We start from the raw sequence: 22,932 nt of genomic DNA, 5'->3' as shown, positions 1-22,932 counted from the left end.
CTGCATTTCATTAGCACTTAAACGATATAATAGAACCATTGGCTATTTGCTGATAGTAGATATTTGTATTTTAATTTATTGATATGTGTTGTTATTGTATAGCTTACATGCTAGCCGATATTGAATATTTAATTGTGCATATTAATTTAAAGATAATTCTTTAAAAACACTGACTTTGTAACTCTATTAAATGTTATTTACAAACCATTAACTACAACCTTTGTCTCAATAAACTCCTAATTTGCTGCTTATTAATAGTTAGTTAGGTAGCTGTTAAGTTATCGGGTGGGATTAAAGTGAATGTGACGTGACATTCAGCCAAGTATGGTGACACATACTACAGAATTCGTGCTCTGCATTTAACCCATCCGAAGTGCATACACACAGAGCAGTGAACACACACCCGGAGCAGTGGGCAGCCATTTATGCTGCAGCGCCCGGGGAACAGTTGGGGGTTCGATGCCTTGCTCAAGGGCACCTAAGTCGTGGTATTGAGGGTGGAGAGAGTACTGTACATGCACTCCCCCCGCCAACAATTCCTGCAGGGATTGCGAATCCGACTCTCTAACCATTAGGCCACGACTTCCCCGTCAGGGATGTAAAACATGGTCATATGTGCTTTATACAAGTACTAATAAACAGCAAATATAATAATACACCTGTTAATAAGCAACTAGTTAAGAATTTTAATATCAGCCATGTAACATGATACATTATTATCAGTATTCACTACATTTTAATGTTGGTGATCTCTATATAACACAGAGTGAAGCAGCCTCGGAGTCACCTTTGACACTATAGCCTTAAATCTGTTGAAGATGTCATAATTCTGTTGAATTATGCATGCATTTAAATAGAACATTCAACAGTTGCATTTTGCATGAGTTATTAATGCTTTATGCTATTCGAGCCTCATATGAGTGTGTCTGTGCCATAAATCTTCTGTAAGTATGGCTTTTGAGGCTCTATTAAATTTTACTAAGAAATGATCCGCATCCCCTCACAAGCCCATCACGTATTCAATGCCATAGCAACTACTACAACTACTACCTGCATTCTTACACACATACGCTCTCTCTCTTTCTTGCTCTCTCTCCTCACGATTCGCTCACATTCTCTTATCCTTTTCCCTCCCTCCACAGTTCTCTCAGTTGTTCTCTCTCTCTCTCTCTCTCTCTCTCTCTCTCTATCTCCCTCTAATTCTCTGAGTGATTCTCTCTCCTCACTCGTGTTGAACCAGTCATTTCATGCAGCACTGCTGTGTTTACTCAGTCCAACGAGCCACTGATGGCAGATTCAAGGTAAGGTAATGTTTTAATAGATATTTAAGTGCATGATGCACAAGAGAGTAAAGCGTATTTCCTGGTGATGTCTGTCATACTAATGGACAGCAGCGTGTGGGTTTCATTGGGACCTGACTAAACTGTTGCTGTACATCTTAGGGTGTGTTTGTATTTTTGAATCCGTTTTCTTACTAGCTGTTTTTTGGGAGCCATGCGTCATGCCCATGAGTTGCATCAGGTTTCCTTAACTAATTTAGAGTTTTAAACTGACACAATTTCTCGCAAAAAGTCCTAACCCACAACCATGTGATATTAAAACATAGTCAGCTATCTAAATGAATAGCTTATTTTCGGCTTGTCTGTATGTGTGTGTGTGTTGCTTTAGTGACTCATTCCCTTAGTGTATGGCATTGTTTGTGCGAGCCAAAGGGACTTTTTTAGCACTATGGCTTAATTTTTTTGAAAAATAAATAAAGTATGTGGATGATGCACAAGTCATTCTGCATGGGTTGTGTAGGATTTTGTAAACAAAGAGTGATCATAAATAATAAAGAGCCTTGTATATTGATAAAATGAAAGGACTGTCACCATCAAAGATGTAAAACAGTGTTAGCATAATTTATACACAGTTTAAATATATACACAGTCACATTTCCTTGTGGTTGTAGCAGGAAACGAAATATGATATTGGGTTTGACATGACAGAACATTCTGCTGAACAACTGCAGCTATTATTGCAAACCTGTAGCTTGGGCTGCTGCTGAGAGTCATTTTTGTTTGATTACTGGTATACACATAGAGTGGTAAATGGACCATATGTTACTGTCCTCTCCAGTGCAAGAGTATCACGATGCACAGTTAACCTTAATGCCATAATTATGTCTTATGTGGGTTCTACCGTGCATATCATCCTCATCTGCTCTCTCTGTTGTTCTTTCTGTCATTTTTCCTTCCATTATTGGGACACTCATCCAATCATTTCTCCATCGCTCATTTTCTCACTTTCTCTGAAGTCCCTTTCTCTGTCTTCCCCCCTGCAGTCTTTTGCAGTTTGCAGTGTACTTGCTTCAGCTCATTTTCTCAGCTTCCTCCCCCTCCATACCTCTGTTCTCTACCTGCCCTCTCTTGATTCGCTTAAGGGAATGAGTGATGAGTAGAAGCTTAAATGGAGAATGAGTCACTGTGGCAAGAGTGAAGGGTGATAATTCTACTTCTCATATGATTTCTTCTCTTCTCTTCTCTTCTCTTCTCTTCTCTTCTCTTCTCTTCTCTTCTCTTCTCTTCTCTTCTCTTCTCTTCTCTTCTCTTCTCTTCTCTTCTGTTCTAATGTCTCGTTCTCATCTCGTATCATTTGTTTCCTGTTTTATCTCTTTTTGTCTCACCTTTTCTGGTCTCTTTCTGTTCTCAACATGTTTCCTCCTTTTCTTTTCTTACCTGTTTTATTTTTTCTTATCTCTTCTCTTCTAATCCAGTCTATTTTCACAGTGTCTTGTCTCATCTCTTCTCATATGTTGCTTGGTTTCCACATCTTTTGTTTAGTTTTGTTTTCTATCTAATCTGGTCTCTTGTCTTGCCTTGTTTTCTTTTTTTTGTTTTTCTTTTGTTTTGTGTTGTTTCTTTTGATTTTTTTATTCTTCTGTGTTTCGTTTCCTTTCTTTTTGATCTCTTCTTTCAAATCATTTGTTTTTTGTTTTGTTCTTGGCCTCATTTGTGTTCACATGATCTTATGTAGTTAAATTTTTACTTATCTCTTCGTTTTGTTTTAAATTTTATCCTGTTTTGTTTCCATCCTTTTTATCTCTTCTCTTCTTTCATCTAGTACTTTTATTTTGTTTGATTTGTCTTGTTTTTGTTTTATTTAGTTTTTTGTTTTGTGTGTCACCTCATTTGTGCTCACATCATCCTATGCCATTTATTTACTCACCTCTTATTGTTTGATCTCATTTAGTTTGTTTTGTTTTCATCTGTCTCTTATCTTTTGCCTCTTATTTTGTTTCATTTCTTTTAGTCTAAGCGCTACTTTGTCTCTCATCCTATTTTCTTGTCTTTTCTCTTTTTTTCCCATCTCTTACCTCTTGATCTTTGTCTCTTCTTGCCTAGTTTCTTCTTTCTTGTTTCATCTCTTCTTTCTGATGTTCTGTTCTGTTTTCTTGCATCTCTTTGCATCTCATCTTTACACTGTCAACTTGTTGCTGCTTTCTGGTCTAATCTCTTTCTCTGGATCATCTTTGTCTTTTTTTCTTCTCATCTTTCTTATTCTTTCCCGTTTTGTTACATTTAATTTTGTCTCGTTTCATCTCTTCTCAGGTAACATTGTCTAATGACAACATGAGTGAGGCTTATAAACCACAGAGCTGTGCTGTCCATCTCTTTCTGTAAGCTCAAAAGATAACGTAGTGAATGAAGAGCTAGATTGCAGTATTGCAGAAACCAGCATTTGTTTCTGTGCACGCGCACACATATGTGGATGTGTTTGATGTGCCGGTTGGATGGGTGTAAACGGGTTGCAGGCTGTGAGTGGGTGTAGTAGCTGAGCTCTTTGTCACGGCAATTGAAATCCTCTCGCACACCACGGAGATGGGTGAGAGAGCAGCGTTCATCGTTAATGAGTGGATCAGAGACAGAGTCAAGCACAGGAAGTCAAAATGTGTGACGGCCTTGGGAGAGAGAGAAGTTAAGGATGAGGTTAAAAAGAGGACAACATAGGGGAAGATCAGAGTGTTAAGTAGAAACACCCCCAAAGGTTTTATGGAGAGGTGAAGGGAAAAAATAATGGGATGGAATAAAAGCAAAGCAGAACCTGTTGTCCTAATTTCAGGTTTTGGTGGCTTGATTCCAGAGACAGATTAGGGGAAGACCAGCCAGTAGATCTAATGAGCCAGATCGTGTGAGCGCTGTCTGTGAGTGATAAGACCCCCTCTCTACCCACTAATGTAATGAGAGAGCATGCCGTTCATTTAGCGGCAGTGCTGGAAAACAGACCCATCAGTCAGTCTTGGCTCAGGGCTGCTGGAGCCCACAAAACACTGTCTTCAGTCCATTATGTTGGGCACAATCATGCCAAGCACCTCACTTAAAATGTTCGGCATAACTGCAACATATTCTGCACACTCCAGTGACTGCAAAATGCAGAAACCAGAATGAAAGTCTATAGTGTTCCTGTAGCTCAAGTGTTATCAACCGCAAGGTTGGGGGATCGATTCCCCGGGAACACATGATAGGTAAAAATTGATAGCCTGATTGCACCGTAAGTCGCTTTGGATAAAAGCGTCTGCTAAATGCATAAATTTAATTTAATTTAATAGCATCATTTGGTATAATGGTTAAAAGATCCTGTGCTGTCCTGTAGCTCAAACAGTAGCACAAAGCTACCAAAATGAATGTTATGTGTTCGTCTCCCAGGAAAGTCCAAAACTGATCAAACATGTACATGCACTGTATAGTTGCTTTGGTTAAAATTATCTTCTAAATGTATAATTGTTATATTTGTGGTGCGGACTTCCCTATTCTCATAGAATTGCAATGATTCTTAAAACTTTACAGTTGTTGTGCAGTAGTTATCATTATAGTAAGCTTCCTTAGTGTGAACGAGCCTTCAGGTGATGGAGTTTTCATACTCAATGCAAAACTGTTTCACAACTTGACACAGTTACAGAAAAATTAAGATTTTTGTTGTTGTTGTTGTGAGAAACAGAATGTTAGACCAATGAGTTGAGCGGGAGTTCAGAGTTGACGGAGCAACCGAGTGATTGACCAAATGTTCTGAATGGTTGGCTGGTTAGGATAAAAAGTCATAGTTAAACATTCTTAAATTATCGACTTGTCACTATGGTTCATCTAAATAGTTTACTTTAATCATTTTTTTCCCCCAGACAGACAGCAGATCATCAGTTTACTTAAGTAGCTTCTGATTTCTAACACCTTGATCTCCATAGTGTTGCGATGTCATATTCATATAGTTGTGAGAAGAGAACGCGCTTGAGAAAAAGTTAAGACAGGAGAAATCAATCAAAATATAAAATATTGGTCACAAATTTCTGAATAATAACTTTCTACATAATAAAACACTCAAACACAACAATAATTTAAAGTATAGTGCATCTACTTATAACTATATATAAATAAACCGTTTTTATCAATGGAAATACTGTATGTTAGAAACAATGCATCGCGATACAAATGCTAACTTTTATCTGATGCACACTTTTTTAAACTGATGCATTGCATCGTTAACTTTTAAAAGGACACACCATTGCTAATTGGTGAATCTTACCATCCCTATACTGTGAACCATTCATTGCCCCTAGTTTTGGGGGTGGGATTTTATGGGTTTAATTGGTTAATAATATGTTGTTCCACAACCTATGATGTTCATAATTTAAACTACTGTTTAAGAAATGTATTATTTTATTCAGCAAGGACACATTGAACTGATCAAAAGTAAAAAGACTTGTGGCAGTAAAGACTTTACATTGTTACAAAGTATTGATCAAATAAATGCAAGCTTGGTAAGTATAAGAGATGTTCAAAAACAGAAAAAAAATCTTGTTTAATTTAAACTTTTAAATGGTAGTAGAGTACTTGGGTGAATCATATTATGTGCATTTTTTTCAGGTTGCTACTGATGGTTTGACTTTTAAAATACATGCATTAATCACTTATTTGCATAACAGTGCCTTTGAAATGGCTAATTATGTCCTTGCCTTCTGGTAAAATGCAGCATCATTGTATTTCATTTCATATTTACTCTTATTGGACTGTGCTGAATCGCAATCGCATGTAGAAGCCACAGGAAGTTCAAAGGACACTTGAAAATTAGATTCAGGAAGCAAGTGATTTCCAAATCAGATCAATGTGTAAGAGAGGGACCTTTTACTTCCTGCCTCCCACTTTTCACTCTTTTTATAAGGTATGATTAACCTTGGGTTTGTTGTAGTGCTGGTGCTAAGCCTAAGGCGGCTTTTCCTCTTTCCTCCCTTCTCTCTCTCTTTCTCTCTCTCTCTCTCTCTCATCACTCATTCACAACATGTATGCCCTTCACTCTTCTTTATCAGAGGAAATACTGCTGTGTCTCTATAGAGAGAAAAGACAAACTACTAGGGTGGTCACTGCTCAGTATAGGGCTATAGATGCGGCACACACACAGTAAATAAAGAATATTGCAGTATCTTTCTTCTTCAGAATTTCACATTTAATTCAGTGCTGTTTCTTTGCAATGCCTTGTGAAATTAACTACCACTTTCTTCACCCATTTTTTCCACGTTAGATGATTTATATATAAACTGAGGGTAGAATAGCCTATTAATCTACACTCAGCCTAATTTGTTCTGTTGATACATGCTCATTTAATTTTATCTATATTAATATTACCTTTGCATCATCTAACGCTCACATAAAGTTACCTTTAAAAACTCAATCTCAAAGTGAATATCCATTATTCATTTTCTACATTATTATGTAAAAAAAAAATCAACAACTGATATCAGTTTTAGTGTTTAATTTTGTCGAAATAATACAGAATTTTAATATCTAAATGGCTGAACAGAATTTAAAGATCAAACAAGTTGTTTTTTAATGTAATTTTTCTTTAACTATTTCATTTAATGTCATGCTCAAATTCTGTGCTGCATAAATGTGTCAATAGCAAGAGACAGTCAAGGATTCAGTAGATCGGGCATCAGGCTATTTCAACCCACGCTGAGTCATCGCTTTATGAGCTTCTGACTTCATGCCGCCGGGAACAGCCTTGAATTTGTCGACTGCTGACAGCCTGTCTGCCATGACGCTACAGCTGTTAGCTGGGGTCCGATGCACTTAGATACATCACGTCTGTCATATTTGTGTGTGAGTGCGGCTGCCTGTATGTGTGTGCGTGAGTGAACAAAACCTTTTTTAATCAATGTCTGTGACCCACCATGAAACTCCTCACCCTTTCCATTCGTTACGAATCACAAAGCCGGTGAGGAAAGTTCAAGTGATACTTGTCTGATTACCTCATACATTGATGTTCCGCCATGGCCAGCATTAATCATTATTGAAGCGGATGTTAATACAAGGGTGCTGGCGAGAAGTGCATGCCCACAGCGCTCATGATTTGGCCTCTCTTTATTTTAAAAAGCTCTCCAGCTGTCTAGGGAATGAGGAAATGGAAATGAATGGTTTCAAGCTGTTACATCTATTTTCATTTGCAAAATGCATCACTACTATACCTGAACAAAATGTGTTTAGTTCAATGAACAACACTGATGAATAGAGAGGTGTGCTTTGAGTTTAGCATCATGCGTCATGTGTTTGATTGTGTTTTAATGTGTACATTGTATGGGTCAAAATTACACATTTTTCTTTTATGCCAAAAAATAATTAGGATATTAAGTAAAGATCATGTTCCATGAAGATATTTGGAAATTTCCTACCGTAATTATATCAAAACTTAATTTTTGATTACTAATATGCATTAAGAATTCATTTGGACAACTTAAAAGGCGATTTTCTCAGTATTTAGATTTTTTTGCATCATCAAATTCCAGATTTTCAAATAGTTGTATCTTGGTCAAATATTATCCTATCCTAACAAACCATACGTCAATGGAAAACGTATTTATTCAGCGTTCGGATGATTTATAAATCTCAATTTAAAAAAATTGACACTTAACTGGTTTTGTTGTCCAGGGTCACAAATAATTACAAAGAAATGGCAAGTAACACAGTGAATTTAATCAATGAATTTTGATTTAGAAAGCAATTTCACACAAGCAGGAGGCTAAATATTAGATGTTTAAACTTGTGTGAACTTGGCATCATGAAATCCACTAAAAATCACCTTGGGACCAATTGGCTAAAAGTCATTCCATAAATGGCTCTGTATTTCCTGTGCTACTACTTTGCTGGAAATAATGAGTAGCTGGTGTAACTTAAAAAGCCACACACAGACACATTTATAAAGTATAGAGGGAGCTGAAGTGGAGAAGGGTGGGTGGTTAGGGCTGGGAAACAGGTAGGAGGAGGCATTAGTTTCCTCCCCTCTTGTCCCTTACTTTTTCCCCTGTTGGCCTCACCTAAAAGAGTGGAGAGAGATGAGAAGTCTTCTGTCCGTCACTGCCAACGAAAGAGAAAGAAAGTGGCATGGTCAGCATGTACAAGTGGAAAAGAAGTGTGTCATTTGCGGGCTTTGGATGGTAGGATACTTTTTTTTTGTTTCCTTTAAACTAAGACTCAAAACGTTCTTCAGTAAAGTACATTTGAGCTCAGTGCATTTGAGTTCAAGTTATAGAATGAGATCATAAATATCCTTCAGATATGTATGATTTTACTTGCTTTCTAGGAAGATGGCAAATTGTACATTGTCATATTTCCTTTTTCATTATACATTTCAGAGATTTCAATTTAGATATTTTTCAAGATATTTTGGGAGAGTATGGCATCAGGCAAGGCTAAAGTGTCCATCCAGTAAAAGATTACGTGTTTTAGATTTATTTCTTTAATTTATTTTAATAGATCTTGTAAAGTGTCTGCAGTCTTTAAAAAAGGTGAAAATCAGCTTGTATTGATCTTAGGGCTGACGCTTTCTTTACAAAGCCCAAAAATGAAAAAGGAATAGAAAATAATTTCAGGTTCTGTCAGGTTTATTTTGTGTGCACAATAGAGCTTTTTTAGCAAAGAAAGACTGTTTAATTAATAAACAGCAGACAGATACATTTACATATACAGTATACAATATATATATATAAATAAATCTCAAACTGTCTATTCCTTACATAGCTGCATCTAACTATTTATCATCGATTGTTACCTTTTCTAGTTATGATATATCAGAAAATGTCACTTTTTCTCCTGACAACCAAGTTATTATTATTTGCAATATTATTTTGACATACCAAAATGTATGTTTTCTGTTTCAGCACTTCAAACAAGTGCAGTATGAGATATTCACCACATCTTCAATAAATGAACTCTGCAGAGGTAGAATCGGAGGGAAAAAATCTATAGACTTAAAGCTGAATAATAGACAGATAAATTATTTTGAGGTAAATGAAATAAAAATGGAAATGGTGGAGGGAAAGAAGGAAAGAGGATATCATTGTATGGGGCCAAATGTAATTTAAGAAAGAGAATGAGTGTTCCGTTTATCTTAAATGAACAGAAATTGACACTAACCTTTAGCATCAGTTCTTTACATGTAAATGCAGCTGCAGTCCATCATGAGCATGCATATTGTTGTGGTTTTAATGGTGTTCTGATAGTGACGGGCAGCAACAAAGCTTGCCATATCTGACAATACACACTGATTAGATGACTGCGTCACGACTGGGACCATGACGATACCAGCTTTCATATCTCACACCTTTACTTGCATCAGCATCACTGGCTGCACTGAGCTTAATATGAACTTCATTGTAGAAAAACACGTTTCGAGAAGACAGATAATCAAATAAAAAATCTTGCAGAACTGGTTTCTTTTCACCTTGTGCTGTGAGGGTTGCTGGCTTGGTTTATTAATGTACACATTTATCTACATTTTGTCGCTTCAGCTATGGGTTGATAGATAAGGAAGCTAATTTAAGGCACATGGACCGTTTTCTAGAGAAAATGAAAAAGTCATCTCCTCTTTTGTATTCTGATGTATCCAGTTGTGTGTGTTGTGGGTTAAAGGTGAATGATTGACAGCTGACTGGAATAGAACATCGCAGTTTCATCATTAGGCTGTAAATGTTCACACATTCAAATGAGCAAAATGTTAGAAATGTCCTCAGTCTATGCAAATGGTTCTCTGAAACTCCTCAGGGATATGTTGATGTAGTTGTGAAATGTTATTCTTTTGGCATGTGAGACAGAAATATAAACACTTTCTCTATGGTGCTGGTGAATTACCAGCGTTTGTTTGGCTCAACACTCATTTAGCTGAAATGATAAACCTCATGCTGTTTTCCACATCAGGCCTAATAGCAGTAATTAGGCCTCAGTAGAATTAGAAAAAAACTCAAGAAATTAGAAATGAGAAACAAATTTAACACAACTAGACTCATCCTGTTAAGATCATGTAGTCAGACCATTACATCAGATCTGCATGCACAATATATATTTTGTACGCTCAAATAGTGTATTTGAATAAGAATGACAGTACTAAAATGTGTTTTGTTATTTTTAGGTATTTATAATAGCTGATTATTACAATAGTGGTCCTGCCTAAGCACTACAGCTTGTGTTTAGTGCATGTTTGCTAACCTGTAAATTACAGCTTTATAATGTTTCAAGATGTAGTTGTAGTTCACCTAAATTCAGACATCATTACTTCCCAGTCGTCTTGTTCTAAACCCATATGACAGACTTTCTTCAGTGAGACTCGAAAGCAGTTTTTGAGAGATGTTCATCCTGCTGTTTTCCAGAACATCATGAGAGCTAAGAGCACTTTTCTCCCCAAAGGTTTTAGCAAATAATGACACAAATTTAAGTCTGTTTCCTGCACAAATCTTACATATAACTTGAGAAGACTTATATACAGTCAATGAGTCTTGCAAACCAATTCTCTGATACTTGTATAGTGCTTTTTTGTCGTTTTTGGTGCTTGATACCCCTAATAAGCATCACTCAGATTCAAATTTTTGAAATAAATTAATGATGAATAAATTATGGCAGAATTAGGCCAAATGAAAAAGCATTTTGTGACTTTTTTATTGTTATAATTGGTCTTAAAATACTTATTTTGTATGGAATTGCTATATTTGACAATGTATTACGTTTTTAACAGAGTTTATGGCTTATTCATTATAAATAATTGAAGCACTCCCATTTGTCTGGAATATGCTATATATAGATTTTCAGCTTAAAAATCAGGTCCAATCAATCAGGTCAAATGGCGTGCATCTAATGTCAGCTGTTTTGTTGTTGTTGTTTGTTTTTTTTTGTCTTTGATTTTGGTCTTTTATTTAAATTTTTTATATCTATTAATTTTTCGTTCTCTTTCTTTTTCCCTCCTGCTCTGCAGGATTGACAAGTCCGGCATTGCCACCCTGAGAGCCCGGTGAGTCTGTGTGTGTGTGTGTGTGAGAGATGAAAAGTCATAATGCCACACCTTATTATTAAATCAATACACCACTGATCCAGCAATCATTTCACTCTCCGTGCCCATTCTAATTGGACTTTGTGGGAAGTCTTTGGTGTGAGATCTTCACACGTGTCTGTTCTGTATGACCTTCTCAACCTTCAAGTGTCTATCAGCCTGTCTGTCGAGAAGGGACGGGGATGAAAGCGAGGCGAGCAGAAAAGTGGAGGCAATAATTGTGTGCTCTTTATAGACAAACGGGTGGACATCAAAGTCTCCCGCTGTGGAGAAGCACAGGTGGCCTTTGTGTATGTGTGTGTGCACGATGACATGCTCACATTTATATATGTTCAGATTTTGTTCTATTTTGTATGTGTTTTGCAGTCGTGAATAACAATCCCTGATGTCGCTGCTTACTATTTATATTGGTATCCATGGAAATGAGTTTACAAAGCCAGGACCGTTAAAAAGTGTGTGTGAGAACAGATCATTGTGGCCGGCTTGGTTGTCTATGTTACGCTCTGCTTTGCGGGGCAGAATCTAATTAATGATTTCCACCCCTCCATCGCATCTGCAACTACAAAGTGAATGGCAGCGCTCTCCACCTGAAGGACAGAGCCACATTAGAGGAACAGCATAATCAGGCCCTGTGTGTGTGCCTGTTTATGCAGTTGCTTTTGTTTATGCAATAAAGCTTAGTGTTATGTGACTATACTTTAGAAATGGAAGGACGGAGAGGGAGAGACAGAAATAGAGAGACCGAGAGGGAGAGAGCAGTGTATTTTGGAAGCACCTCTCACCGCTTAAGATGCCTCGCAAAATCTGGTGAGTTTTTCTGGGATTCTTTTATGGTTTTCCACAGGTTTCTGCTGAGTTTTGAGTATTTTGTGTTGCATTTGAATTTTTTGCACTTTGCATTCAGCGTGTTCAAAGCGGGTCTGTTTTTATAATATTACAGATAAAAAGATTATCAGATAATTAAATTAATCAAAAGTGATGGGAAAGACATTTATAATGTTGCAAAAGATTTCTGTTTTAAACAAATTCTGCTCTTTGACTTTCCATTCATCAGTGGATCCTGAGAAAAGTATCACTGTTTCCACAAAAATATTTATGTTTATATAATATATTATTATATTTATGTCAGATCATGTAAAACTGAAGACCGCAGCAATGGCTGCTGAAAATTCAGCTTTGTCAACATAGGAATAAATGTAAAATATATTAAAATAATAAAAGAGACTTCTTTAAAAAAAACATCACCAATCCTAAACTTTTGAACTGTACTTTGTATAAAAGTTTATAATAATAACAATTTTGTAGTTTTATTTATATTACAATTTTATATTTATATTATATAATATAATAAATCATATAAAACATGTACATGAGAAATGATACAAAAAGTGATTTGTATCTTTATGAGTCCTAATGGAGATCTCAGTTAGGAAATATGAATTTTGTTTCAGCTGTTTCTCCTACATCTCCCCAAAAAATAAGTAACATAGGCTGTTGACACAGTAAGAGCTGTAAAATTAATGTGTATTCCATATAGTATAGATAATTTCATCTTTGAAGAATCTTGGCAAGTAACCTATAAGCACACCATACAGTATATAACATTCTTGAAATCTCTTCTGAATCTCTAGATGAGACATTTTAATTAAGTTCAAAGTATATAATGTATCTCTATTTAATCTTCTAGCTACTGTGCCTAGGAGATATTGAAGTTTATCAATAATTTTATCTTTCCTGTCGGATGGTATATTTCCATTTTCAGTGCAGTTTTGATCAGTTTCATTGTCCTTTTTCTCTCTTTTTTAAAATGTATATGGGAGAAATGGAAATGGGGCCATAAAGCCATAAGCCATAAAAGCCTAGTTTAACAGAATTACGTTGTATTAGATTGCTGCCTTTATACAGGACTGGAGGAACTGACACCTAAATGAGACACCGCCTGAAGAGCTATTTACAGCTGTCACAAACAATCCCATCCCCACTACCATGATTTAATTATCTCCCTCCATAACAATCTAATATTGGACTCAACAGCCTGTTCTACAGGGGTGCTGTGAATGGCTGACAGCAGTGATATTAAGTAACTCTGAAAGACTGTTGTCCTTTATCTATAAACTAATTTGGTTGTGGGTCAGCAACCTGCTCTTGAAACCTTCTGCCTATGAGACTCTAGACTTGATACGGGCTGTTTAGACTGAAAAGACCACTGGGACTGTGTTCAGACTGTTGTTAGTGTGTGTGTATCAGGGGAGTATGGGACTGAGCTGCTGTTGGGGCTGATCTGAGATCAGACTGCTCTTCTGGGATGGCACTGTGTCTCCAGCCACATCTGCAGCTGTCTCAATTATGCCTGTAGTCCTACAGGAGGCAATTAGAGGCATAGATCCACAATTACCCATTACACTGAACAGAGACGGAGAGCAACAACATGCACGACTCTAGACGGTATGGAGATGAGTTATTCTCTCGCATGAAAATATTAAATGTCAAGGAGCATAACTTTCCTTCTGCTCTGACCTTCTGCTATATTTATCTTCTCATGTTTAATGCAAAATGTTAACGAGCATATCCATCAATCATTTATTCATGGATATGTACACAAATCTCCCTTGTTTCACTCAGAGGTTTTAATGCATTTAGAATCTGTTATTAACTAAAATGTTTTGTGTCTAGAGGCCAACTTTATACCTTTTTGTAGGTAAACAGGGTTAACTTAATTTGCATGCACTTGCATGAAATCTTAATTATAGGGTTCACTGTGCTTGTTTGGCTCTAGAGGGCAGTAGAGATGCAGGTATCATGCAGGGTTTGTTTTAGTAGTTGTCCTCCAGAGGGCAATGTTTCTGGTTCTTTCAGGAGGGCATTGTTTATATATGTTAATATACTTTTTTTCAAAGTGATTTGGAGCTTGCATGGCCTGTATTTTATCAGTATGTGTGTACACTGAGAATTGAACCCATGCCATGACCTTAACATATTATTATTATTATTAATAATAATAATACTTAGTTTTAATAAAATCATATTTAGCTATTGGTTAACATTATACTGTTGTGACATAAGTGACATCAGTTAAAAAAGGAAAGTTGTTTTAGAGTTTGTTTGGTTCAGATGAATTGTTCACAATAAGACTAGGAATGTACACAAAGAGTGTAAAATGTTTGAGTATTTGAAATGATAATAGTGTTGTCTCATTGTCATTATCTTTAATGTGTGTCTTCATGAAAAAGGGTAACTTCATTTGTGGACAGTGAGGAATCTCGTGGACTACGTTCATGACAATGGAGTAGCAATAGAGACTGAAGAACATTCCAGCCGACGAGGGTGATTGTTGCCATGAGAAAGATAAACATGATGAAAGCTTCATTGTTCATCATTAGCTATGAAACACCTGGTGCTGATTGACAGCACTGAAGTTTGGCTCTGGGATATTTTGGATCAGCTGTTATGGATGACACTGGCATTTGGCATGGCTTCGGCTGGGACAGCTTGTGTTATTGTTATTAGACCCACAGCCACAGATGCTTAATGATTATCACCAACTGTAGAATTATTATTTCGCCTCACCTCCTACTTTTCCCTCTCTTTCTCACACAAACACACGTCGGCTGCCAAAATCTGTCCAAGAAGGCAGGCAGTGTTGCAAACTCTTGTATGACTACACCTCCTCCACAAATCTGTCTTCAGAAGCAGCTGCCCTCATCTCCTGACAAACATTTACTACTCTGTCTGCTCCCATTGCAGCGTTTTGACGGCTTTGGTAAGGGCGCCATCTGGCAGCTTGATTTTAATGGGGCTTTTAAGGGCCATAAAGAAGCCGAGAGCCCGCTGGGAGGATGGCTCATGCTCCTCTCCTGTCTGAAGAGGTGGGTAACCGAGACCTCCGGCGGGCCAGAGCGAAGATCTAGAAAGGAGCATTTAGCTTTGGTCCTCTTGCGATGTCTTTTTCACCTTGATAGATTTCACGTAAAGGCCGGATGTCCTTGAGATGTGGCCGGTTAAAGTGATATTGGATGAATAAATCCCATATAACGCTTCTGGGATGTGACACTCACCGGGTGAACTGTCAGTCAGCTTTTGTTTTGAATTCATCTCAGTGGCCCTAAGTCTCCTATGATGTCCTGTTATCCACGCATCCGTCGAAACTCTAGAATAAATGAGCTGATGTCCTATAGCCTAGAGACTTATACAGTTATAATTGTTGTTATTATTATTATTTTATTACTACTATATTACCATTATTGTTATTGTAATTTAAAGGTTGTAAACATAAAAAAATGCTGCAGTTTGAATAATTTTTTGCCACCCAGTTTGGCCCTATTATTATTATCATTATTACTACTATAATTATTATTATTATTATTATTATTATTATTAAGTAATTTAGCTGTTCAAAATAAATAACAAGTTTTATTGACAACAAGTAGTTTGACAAGCTGTTTGCAACCTGTTTTGTTTACATTATAATTATTAATAATAATTATTAATAATATTAGGTAATTTAACCGTATAGAGTAAATTACTATAGTTTGTTTTCATTAATTTTTATTATTATTATTGTCACTTAAATGTAAAAGCAAATGAGTGATGTAATTAGCTATCATTGTTAATTTTGTTGTTGTTATTATGTCATTTAAATTAACTAGGTAAATTATTGTAGTTAGACTTGCTGTTTCCTACCTAATTTTGGTTCCACAATGTGAGTTTTTGAGTGAAATATGATTTTCAATTACTACTCTTACTGCGGGATAGAACTTGATTTGAGGCATTGAGAATTTGAGGGATTGATATTGTAAAAAGTGTGCTTTTGTTTTTGTTTTGAATTCGTCTCGGCGGCCCTGAGTCTCCCGTGACGTCCAGTTATCCACATATCTGTCGAAAACTTGAGCGCAAATGAGCTGACGTTCCAAAGCCTGGAGACTTACTGCATATACAGTGTGTAGAAAATTAAAAACCACCTCAGTGACATGAAGGATAAGCGTGTCAAGGACTCTTTTATTGATTGGTGTCAGGCAGCTTGAAAAAAAATGAATTTTAATGAGAATGCGCTGGGCAGAGGTGATATTGGAAGAGTTTAGCATCTGAAAGGGATCAGGGTGAGAAAGAAGAATAAAGATACAGAGGAGGGAAGGTGGAGGATGGTGTAGTAAGGTTGCTTTTGCTTCATTTGACTTTGCTGTGGATTCACACTCAAAGCCCCAAAGGTGTATGCTGGTCATGTGACCAACCAAGGAGGACTATGAGACCTGTAGAGAGCTATCTGTTTGCATTACCATTCATCTCAGTTGTGTAAGAAATGCAACCATAATATAATATATAACGTACAGGTTGTTTGTTGTTTTAAGGATGATATATCAGCTAAATATATAATAGGGGCTGATACTGACAAATAAAACAAAAAACTGTAATACTGGCCAATAACCAATATGGCATTGTGCATCTCTACTTGGATGTTCTCACATGCATTTGCATCTGAGCATTACCTATTCTGTGGGTGCCATTAAAGCAGAGACATGGTGCCATGAACAGCAGAAGGGTTGAGAACACAAGACCAGATCGTATGAAGGCTAAAAATCATGCCTCTTTTCAATGAGACACACTCCACAAAGGATATGCCCAAAATTTCGATCATATTTGCTAAATTGACTTTGACCTCTGTTGTCCTCTTCTTCTTTTCCTGTTCTCTGGACCCCTCTCGCTTTGTCTCTTTACATAAGATATGCATGAAAAGAAGACCTGCAGCTGGATTCGGTTTGCCTCCTATCTGCACTCATGAATGACTCGAGAGAGATCTATTAAAACTAAGGCTGGCGACTGCTTTCTGCATGCGTCACAGATGAGAGAGAGAGAGAAAATCAGTTTGTTTGCTTGTGGATGTCTCGTTTGTAGCGATTATTGCCGTTTTACCTGTTGCTTTTTCGTCATAGGAACCCCACAGCTGTGGTACTGGTATATTAGACTGTATATCATATCAGTCACATGGTATTTACTCATCTCCTATCAGTCTATTCTGTTGTTCTTCCTCTCCTCCAGAAAGTAAACACCCTTCTCTGAGGGGAATCAGGGCAGGGACTAAACCATTGTGAGACCAAGCTTTGTCAAACCTCTTCACAAACAGAAGGAAGGGACCAAATTGATTTATGAGTCAAATTAAATAAATGACATTTGCAGCAGAAGAGGAAGAAAGGGTTTGGGAGGAGGAGGAGGAGGAGGAGAAGGAGAGGGGGGAGATCAGTCTGGGTCTGGTTGACTGGACACATCACGGTGGAGCAAAAAAAAAGGAATGTTCTGTCTGGCTGAGAGAAAAGCAGACAGGAAACGATGGAAGAAGGGTGGAAAAGTATTGGACAGAGATTAGATGCAGAAGTCTTTTTAAACCTGTGCATTCACTGAAAGGATCTTTAGCCTGTCAGAGCACTGGGAAACAATGGTACACTCCATGTCTCTTGAGCCAAATTAATTGGAGATGATAACCTGCTTTTCCAGCACGGAAGGGCAGCTAAGCAATTAGTAGCTAAGATGAGAAAATGTCAGTCGTTGTGCATTTCAGAGACCATCTTTTATAGATGCACCAAATTTGTATTAATGATTTCACAGCAGATTGATTTCAGTGCCAGGCTTTGCTCTTTGTCTTTAAAAATTATTGCAATTTTGGATCGTTGAAACGGTTCTTTGCTTAAAAATGATATGAAATCCAAATTGACTGTATTTACACTCATTGTAGGTGTTTCTGCTCTTATTTTAAAAGATGTATGGGTGCACAAAGGCTGTGCCAAAGTAAAAATAGTCTTCTTTGTGATTTTTAATCAATGCACTTTCTCTAAAATGTTTTCACACTGACTTCACTGACACATAATTATAGGGATGCCCCAATAATTGTTTTGTTTGATAGAATATTACTTTTTTATAAATTGTGTTAAGTTCATTTAATTATATACATTTTTAATATTATATTTTGTGTGAAAAAGTAAAATACACAAAAATTTATTAAATATATAAATAAAACATTTGTTATATTAAATAATAGTTAAATCATTATTTTTTAATTCTACAGGTAAATTTAGACTTATCGTGTAGACTTTTTTTTTTTACTGTTTACATTTACTGTTTGAATTTATTAGTGCAATTAAATATTAATTCTAAGTGAATGCTTGATTTCTACAAAAGTCATCCAAATGTAAAAACAGACAAAAATTAGCTTTCAGATTTAAATATATCATCCCATTTTGGTAAATAAATAGTGAAAAGTCCCTTATTTCTTTATTTAACATACATCCATCATCATACTGCTCATTTATAATGTAATGCTCATTATCCAAGTTCCCTGTCACCTTTCTCAGGGATTACAGAACTTCTTTAAGTGAAAGATTTGTCACGCTAACCTCCAGGCAGCCTGTCATATTGCCTGTCCACAGGGTGCAGACACTTGCAAATGATAGATGATCTGTTGGGCAGTGTCCCGGATGCCCTGCGTCGGAGCAGAGAGGTCTTAATAATTACAGTGACAATGTCTTTTTCAGAGATGAAGTTAGAAACTGCCATAAAATGATGAGGTGTGAGAATGTGAGTGGTGTGGGAAAAACACAGCTCCTTGGGGGTTTTCCTGGAAGCTAATAGACGTCAGATGATAGTCTTTTAATCTTTGTGTCTGGGAGTCTTTGTGGCATAAGTCTGGAGGGATCCGTTTCATGATGTTACTTACCGTACCTCAGGTAACCAATCCTTCATCCGGCCCAAAGGGACGGCGGATCTTCTGTAAAGTGGAATGAAGTTGAGATAAATTATAAAGTCAAATTAAAAGAGCTCTTTATTATCAAACAGTTATTATATTGCTTACCCAGGTAGGTCCGCAGTATTGTTTTAAGACATTTTTACATATGGTACTGTAGATTGAGGCTTAAAATAGGCGAGTAATTACTCAGATATTAGTAAATGAAGCCGTTGACACCTTTATGACACCGATTCTGTCTCGAAATTTCTCAGTAGAAGTTATCACACCACATATCAATGACATTTGCAAAGGTTGCGCTCAAATCAAGCTTTAATTTCCATGGCATTTGCATTTTCTCATTTTGCAGATGCTTTTGGACCAAAGTGACAGTGCAAACAGTCAACTGGTGTAACAAATACAATTACAGAGAGCGTTCGACTCGGTTAACACTGAGGCAAAGCCTTAGAGAACGAAGAAGACCTTCATTTTGGATATTAACTTTGGATGCCCTGCTCTTAGAACAGAGGAAAATTACTTTCATGGACCTTCAAAGTAATAACAGAAACATCAGTGCAGTGGCATAATGGTACTCTAGTGCACCCTGAAAAAATTTATTATAGTGCATTATAGATATAATAGACTAGTGTAATGTACTCAAGCTAATTTAGATAGGACTGTTCACAACCTCTGTTTTTTCTTTTTTCTTTCAAATGTTGTTACTGTAAATGTAAGCACATGTCATGACTTTGCTGTCTCATTTATTTAGTCTGTACTTTGCTGGACATAATTCCAGTTGCACACTGACATTGAATTGACCTTGACCTTTAAAATTTAAAATTATATTTAACACAAATGTGCACAGTGAAAACACACAGTAATCTCTTAAATTTACGTGATTATGAGTGCTCTGTAGCCTATAGATTATTGAAATCAGTCTTAAAATATGCATGCGCTAATGTGCAAATATTAATTAATTAGGAAATGATCCAAGAAGGTTTAAGTGGTGATGGCTTAATCCTAAATGATGTTTGAAGAACGACAGTCATAAATTGAGTGCCTGGCTTTGGAGACACATTACGCTAGATAGTTGTCACCATTGCCAAAAGACATATCTCACCTTGTAAAACACATTTGCACTGAAACAGTCATAAAGAAACACACTACTGTCTTTCCAAAAAATTGTAATCGGTACTATAAAAGCTACAAGCAGTGTTGAAAGGGCCCTCGCAGCCAGGCTCACTGCCTCCCATTGGCTTTAGGAAAGCAGCGAATGGTGAGCAATATGTGTTCAAAGTGGTAAATATAGGAAATATGTCAGTCTTTTATATGTGTCAGACTTCCTGCTGCCAGCTGGTGGCGCTATGACTATAAATGAATGTTGGCAGGTCAGGAAATTTATCAAATATATGAAGTTTGGTGCAGATTGAACATATGTTTGAGTCAGTGTATAACATGACATACCCTGTTCACAGACAGGTGGCGCTATGATTGAAACATTATGAGGTGTAGGCAATTTTATATTTATGTAGCCTTCACAAAAATAATCTTTTACATTGTAATCCTTTCATTTTCTTTTATATTTGCCATGTTTGTGTGCTGCTGTGAGTCCCTGTGTGGCTGCTCACTGGAAAGTGTCATTTTAATTTTGAAAGTGTCTTGAAACATAGTATCATTTTGCATAAATTATGGAACAAGTATGGTATCTTATTACCAATGAACTGGGGTTTGGTAATTTCCGAGGTAGCGTTTCTAATTTTTGTAAAACATTTTTATTTAATATTTATATTTTATTTCATTTCAGCATTGTCAATTAAACCTGCAGTCTGTAAGTTTTGCCTCTTTGTCGCCATCTCTGTTTGAAAACCTGCAATTGCAGCTGTTTGCAGAATTTTCTTCCTTGGATGGGTTGTGCACCGGCACGGCTCCAGCGCGGATAAATTGAATGTTTTGAGATGAATGTGTGGCTCTCAGTCACTGCACTGGTGTGGATACTGTACTTCAGTATCAAAGATTCTATCCTATGTCTTGGAATATATGAGCCAAAATATTTTCACTGTATATTGTCATCTAAACAAGTAAGTAACAAGTCTGCCACGTTTGACCTGACCAACTGAAGAAAAAGCATTACAATTAATCGTGCTACCAATGGAGAGTTAATCTAAATTAGTTCATATCACATAAAGTGCAAATTATTATTATTGTTATACGTTATTCTGAAATCGTTAATGTTAACAACAACATTACGTGACTATGTGAATATAGTGTGTATAAGCAAGAAGATTTCAATTTCCCACAAAAAAAAACTACCCATGCCACTCAAATTAGTAAACATTATTATAAGATAACCATTGTGAAACAAGTTTAAGTACGCCGATAGTTTTGAACACTGGCTTGATCAAATATTGATTTTGGATGATTTTTAACCAAAAGTTACGTACTGCAGCTTAATCAAAATAGTTTTTAATAGATTTAGTCAACAATTATAACACTTTCACAGGCTCTTTTATTTTAAAAAAACTGCTCAAATCAATTTTAATGTCCATTTATTTATTCGGTATGTAGCCATGGAATAAGTTTGATATTGTCCAGTCAGCTGGCCATTATCACAAAAATAAACCTCCTGAGACCTGCCAAACTATCTGGGTTTATTTTGTGGTAATGAACAGCTGGCTGTTACCATTTAAGTTTAGGACTGACATTATTATGCCTTCCAAAGTTTCAATATTGCTTACTTGCAAAGCTTGTTGATCCTTTACCTCTGACCTTTGAATAAACCGATGAGTTTCATCACTTTTTATTGGTAGTCGGCCAGTCGTACATTGCATCAGTGTTTATGCTCCCATCAAGCTTATTATATCAGTAAGATGTTGTTGTCTAAGAGTAGGTGTTTGTGTAAGTGGTTGCTATAGTGTGTGTGCTGTATGCGTTTCAAAGATGATGTGAATGAGCCTTTGTGTCAGTGTGAAAGTGTGTAAACACACACTGATACAGTGCTGTGCTCATTAAGGAGTTCTGGCTTTGCTGGGCTCAGCTCCAGGACCACATGTTTCTCCTATGTGGTGCTCGGCTATTTCTGTCTGCTGTGTTTGGCTTGGATTTATACTCGACTGCTCTCTCAGTCACCTTGTCTCTTCTTGTCTTGTCTCATTCTTCATACAGCGTTAACACATTTCTATCTAGGCTGGCTAATAGATCTATCTACTGTACACTTTTGATAAATTTAGAGCGTACTGGATTTGTGGCAACCTTAAAACCTGGTGTTCCAATTGTCTGGTTCAGTCTTAGTCACCTTCATTGTCTCCCTTAAACAACTTCTGCAAAACCACATAGGCCTATTTTTGAATAAGTTGAGTGTGAAATAAAGTATGGTCGGGCATATCCTTTGACATCTGATTATGTGCTAGTAAATTATTATTTATGCTAGGATAACATTTTTTTGCTAGGATTTTATTGGCTAAAACGAATATTGATTATTTATGCTCATGGAATATTGCCTATTTGTGCCATTTTGGCTAATATTAAATATATTATTTATTACTGGCTTTTACTTGTGCTAAGATATTATTGGCTAATATTATTTATGCTTATATATTATTGCCTATTTGTGCCATTTTGGCTAATATTATTTATATTCAAATTATATTATCGGCTAATATTACTATAGCTAGAATTTTATTGTTTAATGTTATTTATGCTTGGATATTATTGGCTAATATCGTTTAGATTCATGTTTAAATTTGCTAATATTTTCACACTAATATACTGTTAGCTATTATTATTTATCCTAAGCTAAGGATAATAATATTATTAGCTCATAAAATTTATGTATTATTGACTAATATTATTCAGGCTAAGATATTATTCATGGTAGGACATTTTTG

Source organism: Carassius auratus, chromosome 15 (genome assembly GCF_003368295.1).
Source record: "Carassius auratus strain Wakin chromosome 15, ASM336829v1, whole genome shotgun sequence".
NCBI lineage: Eukaryota > Metazoa > Chordata > Actinopteri > Cypriniformes > Cyprinidae > Carassius > Carassius auratus.
The sequence above is the reverse complement of the archived record's forward strand: the minus strand, read 5'-3'. Positions refer to the sequence as shown.